A 6,000-nucleotide genomic window follows, 5' to 3' on the forward strand; every position below is an offset into this window, starting at 1 on the left:
AATTTATAACTGGGAATTCGTCCCTGCATAATGTCATGGCCTGATGTCATGTTGTTTGTATTAACTGCTATTGCCATCATGCCTGAGGGCTGTCTCCTTGTTTTATGAAGGCTTGTTGTTGCGCTGTTTTATTTGTATTGTTGCTGTTTCCTGTCTGTTTAGTTATGTTATGTCATTCCTTAAGTGATGTGTACAGTATAAAGTACATAGGCAAAGGCGCTTGGGCAGCATTCTATTTTCATCATGCGTCCTGAGTTATTTATATATATATATATATATATATATATATATATATATATATATATATATATATATATATATATATATATATATATATATATATTAACTTTATCACATACTCAATTGTTCTGTGCGTTAGTAGAATTACTAAAAGGACCTCATTCAAACTGGATGGTATCTAATGGAGTATTTGTTCAGAAAAAGTTACAAGCTTTTCTTGGACAAACAGTCCACATTATCAAGTATCCGTATATATATATATATATATATATATATATATATATATATATATATATATATATATATATATATATATATATATTTTGTGTAGGGGTCTATCTTTCTGTGAACAATATACGCACTCTGGAGCGTGTGGTGCCATAATTACAACAGCTGCATTGAATTTAAAATATTCTTCTCTACGTACTCGCTCCGAGATTCCTCAAGGGGGGGGATGGAATTAGAAGACTTCAAGGATGAGGAATCAGCTAACAATCGAGTTTCTCTTGCTTCTGAAACATTCTTGTCTTTTTGCCTGACCTAGGGCTTGATCCCTCGTTATCAGTCCCTAGCCTCTACGCCTGTGATTATCGCCGGTTGCGGTTAATTAACCAATCACTTTCCCACTTATCATAATTACCGGCTCAAGGGTCTTCAAGAGGTACTTCTTGCCACGTGGAGTAAATCAATTCACAAAACTGATGTTATGGCTCCACTTCATTTACTCCTGAAATTGCTCCTCTCTCTCTCTCTCTCTCTCTCTCTCAGTGCTCTTCGAAAGGACAGAATAATAAAGCGACAATAATAATAATAAAGCGACAACAACACCGGTACGTAAAGAAAGCTATAAACGCATGAAGGTCGAACCTTCGCCGCTCAGTGGACAATGGTGAATGCTGATACTATCTATCAAGGACGCAGAGCTGAGAGCTCCATCTCACGATGATTCATCGCATTCCGCGGTTAAGGGGCCAGAATTGAAACATCAGTCGTTCGTAGGTCTTAAAGATTATGAGCCCCAAGGTCTTATGTAGCTCACTGTTTGTCTGGTTACATCAACAGCAGTTTTCACTCTTGATTGTCCTGTCTCATACTACACTTCTCTTGGCTCTTTTTTTTTTTTTTTTACACACTAGCACTGAATAACTGTTGCGGCTTCCTTCACAGGTCAATAGCTTTTATCGGTCTCTCTTCTATATATATATATATATATATATATATATATATATATATATATATATATATATATATATATATATATATGTATATATATATATATTTAATTTCCTTTCATCCTTTCTTTTCAGCTTAATCTCTAGTTGGGGTGATTGTTTTAATGAGCTTTACCCCGGTGCTTTTAAAACTCACTGAATGGCTCATTTTATCATTTGTTTGACAGATGTTTCATGGACAGAACTCTTCATCAGTGGGAATGGCTATATTGTCTTGAAGAAGTGGGGCGAGATGGCGGGTAGTGTCGTCACTACCCTTGGCGTAGTACACTGTAAGCACTTGATAAAGACGATTAAAGGCTGTTTGCATATAATGTGGTTCGGATTCCACAAAAAGCTGTAATTCCCGTTGTTAGGTAACCAATTGGTTCTCACACGTAAAATAAGTCTAATCTTTCGGGCCAGCCCTAGAAGAGCTGTTAATCAGCTCAGTGGTCTGGTTAAACTAAGGTATACTTAAAGTATCACATCAACCCCTAGTGGCATTCACTCTTTTGCCTTTAACTTTACCTCCATTCCCAGTTCCTTTCTTCAGTTATTGCCCAACCTCTCTAATAGTTAGTTTTTAGTGCAACTGTGGGGTTTTCTCCCAGTACCACCTAGTACATCATCTCCCTTTCTCTCAGCTTTTTTTTTTTTCACTGCTTTCTCCTGCTGTCCAACCACTCCAACTCCCTCTTTTCACTGTTTTAAGCGCTGAATGGCCGAAATTGCCCCAGTGCTTGCTTGACTTGACTTGACAACTGTCATAAATAGAGACCTTCTGCCAATTTTGTTTGGGAAAAATCCCAGCATAGTTCAGACTTATTTACCAATGCCTTGAATTTCTGGTGAGGACCTAGTTCCTACATTCATTATCATATCCTATATCTGTGTAATTGCCCTGAGGAATCTCTTCCACATTTCAGATGTGACTGACAATTTGGTGACACTGCAGCCTAGTTCCGCCCCTCACCCCAGGTCAGTGGGCATCCACGGGCAGCTGGGCAGAGGTCGGCCGATTCTTCTCCTGTGGCACATACTAATCGGATGTGCTTAACGAACTATACTTTGGGCCTGACGGTACCGGACCACATGACAGACACACCTCAGTAGCCTAGAAGTCCTTGCTCAGGAAGGACGTACCCCAGGAAAGGCTTGCTCAAGTAAATAATCCAGGTTGGCGACAGTATGTGAAAGTACCGTCGGTTTCCCAATCCTTCTCTCCCTCTGTACACCCCTTCCCTCTGAAACATCCTTGTCTCCACAATTCCCTCTCCCCGTTGTCAGAATAACTGGTGTTGCATCATATTGTGAAATCTTTCAGTGCTAGCATTTATTTGGCAAAATTTTGAATTTGTCCAAGCCTTCTCAGTGCCACCATCTTGTAAAGCATGCAGCCCCATCCCCAACAGCCTCACTGTATCTCCTGATATCCCTCGCATCATCTGGGTAGAGGTATCATTTGATCTATAAATACAATAAGAACAGTGTGCATGTCAGCCTAACCATTAATTCCCACATCTTCTCTTGAAGAAGGTGTGAATTTCGGTACTGTTTTCCACTTTCCAAGACGCTCCCAGCCATCAGTACCAGTCCCGTAATTTTATACCATATTTACCATTAATTGACTCCTGGTGTTTGTTTCATTTTCCCTGCCCTTGTTTGAGTTGTTAAGCTTTCAGAATAAATGTATTTTTGTAGCCATGGAGTAACACTGGCCCTCTAATATTTCCCTCACTGACGTAACATGCTAGCCTTCATTTCCCCTCATTACATTTTCCTCTCGGTTTGGAAAATGTAACACACCCTAAATTTCATAAATCATAAACCAGCTCATATAAATTATTTGCTCATATGACACGTACATTGTTGACTTGACCTAGCTTAACAAATAGTTTATTTCCACTGATTTTGGATATGGAATTAACCTTTACATCTTCAGATTTTACGTCTTTTAATACCGCTGCTTTTACAAAATACCCCACTTTCGTGGAAATCCATGATATGGTCATATCCCAGTAATGTGGTACAATGGCATTGTTTTCCCTGAAGAAAGAGGCACCCCTACTGCAAGAATATTGTCAAATATATAACCATTACCTAAAACACTTATTTCAGTTCCAATTTGTACCATTACATATTCAGTTCTAGGCTTTTCAAAAGTCATCATGACTGCATTAAAAAGTTAGATATAAAATTAGTTTTTATCATCATTGTTAGTGTGAACCATTTGCTTTCAAGACTTACACTGCACACATTGCTGTAAAAATGTAGTGTGAACCATAGCATCAGTAGTCGGAGACCTGTTTAGTGTGTGAGATGTCATCAGCTGACAAAGGAATAAAAACTGACACCAAAAACTAAATGCTACCCTAACTGAACCTACCTGCAGCTAGGATTTCATGTTGTACTCTGCCTAGTGGGGTGTTCACCACTTGAACCTCCCATTCTATCAAACTTCACTTATGATATCACATTCTGACCAATGCATTCTAGCCTAACCTTACCTTTCTCCATGCAGAAAACACTGTCTTACACTGAACATAAGGGTTTCACACTAACATTAATCATATGGATTTCACTCTCTGCACCACTCTTACATAAATTTCCTTGTCTGGAACGTTTGTCTGGTTCTGGACAGCTGGAAGGGGGAAATCAAAAAGGCACGGAGCAAGTTCTGACTCCTGGAATGAATGAGAGTGCTCCTCCCCCACTCACCACCACCAAAAATTATTAGTTTAAGGAAAAACTCCGGACAGACCACTAAGTTTCATCGATCTTTCTTAAATGTGCTCTTTAACTTTAGATTTAGAATGGTTGAGATTTCCCAAAGCAAGGGGTTTGCAGTAGCATGCCACTGTACTAAGTGGTCCTGGTCAGGACATTTTCTGAAGAAATTCTTTACACAAGGTCACCTCACTTACAAAAGTATTACAACTTTAACGCATGTGTAAGCCTTACTGTTTAACATTTCAGAAAGAATTTCCAGAAATAACCAGTTTTTTTGTAGTCCAAGAGAATGAGGATGACATGAGGATGACATGAAATCCTAGCTGCAGGTAGGTTCAGTTAGGTTAGCATTTAGTTTTTGGTGTCAGCTTTTATTCCTTTGTCAGCTGATGACATCTCACACACTAAACAGATCTCCGACTACTGATGCTATGGTTCACACTACATTTTTATAGCAATGTGCGCAGTGTAAGTCTTGAAAGCAAATGGTTCACTAACATGATGATAAAAACTAATTTTAGATCTAACTTTTCAATGCAGGTATGATGACTTATGTATCATACATTGACAACGTTTTAAATTAATGATATTTTAAAAATGACCTAATCTATAAGACACAAAGGTAAATATTAGCTTTCAATTGTCATCTCCTATTGGCTGAAAGCACCCGTGAAATGGAATCAGACGTTCATACACTAAAATAGTGTACAACATACCTAAGACAGACGCAAAATTACTCTATAAACACGGGTAAGATCAAGACTTAGAAATTCTTGGTTTCTACCTATATTCCCATTCGAGTACCTAGACCACAATGTATCAGCCCAATATAGTTTTACAGAGAGGCTCGCTTTTGTACATCAACGCTACATGGTTTTCCAATGGCAAGAAATTAATTTACCAAATAATCTCAGAGGCCCAGCCAATGACAAAACTTTTGACGTTATGGCAGAAGAGAAACTCATTAATACTTTCTTGCAGTGACCTTGACTGATTTCCAACTACAAGTCTGGAAGGTTTTCTCATGAAAATGAAATAAAAAAAAAACATTATCTGGTTCCAAGTGTAACTTATGAATATCCCTAGTACAGAAACAAAAGGTTCTTGCATTCAGTTTGACTGGAGCTATACCAAACGTCATTACATTATCAATGGTGAAGGTGGTTGATAAAAAGATATTACCCATCAAAATATTTCCAAAGAATTAACTGATTATAAAAGTGATAATATATTGGGATAAAGTACATTTTATTTATAATAATCTGACGGCCACTTCGGACATACAGACAGTTGAAAATAAAATTTATATTTGAAAAAGGGCGAGTGGGAGGTGGGTGGAAAGGTGGGAGGTGGGTGGTAAGGTGGGAGGTAGGTGGGAAGGTGGGAGAAGTGCGTCCCGAATGAGGTAAACGTATCCTTTTTTCCTGTCTGGCGTAAGTATTTTTTTATTTAAAAATCATACGCACTAGACAGAAAAAAAAGTGGAGACTCCTTCTCCTTGTTTACTGTTGGGTGTCAGTAGATATTTCAGCTATCTGTATTTTTGCTTGTGTTACCACCTTACCATTTAATGAAAATTTCTACCACCACGTACCAGTCCCCTTGAAGATGAAGGCCCTTGAAGATGAAGGAAAAATAACTAAAAACTAAACTGGTTACGATTTTTACCCCTTGTTTCGTTTTTACGCGTGGTTTCACATACTGTTATTTTTATCTTGCTGTCATGAGTAGACTACAAACAATTATAGGGAGTATTAAGGTTGATAAAGTCTATTCAGCCTAGAAAACATGGAAGGGGCTAGATTAACGAAATATA

This window comes from Macrobrachium rosenbergii, chromosome 36, assembly GCF_040412425.1.
Source record: "Macrobrachium rosenbergii isolate ZJJX-2024 chromosome 36, ASM4041242v1, whole genome shotgun sequence".
NCBI classification, from domain to species: Eukaryota; Metazoa; Arthropoda; class Malacostraca; order Decapoda; family Palaemonidae; genus Macrobrachium; species Macrobrachium rosenbergii.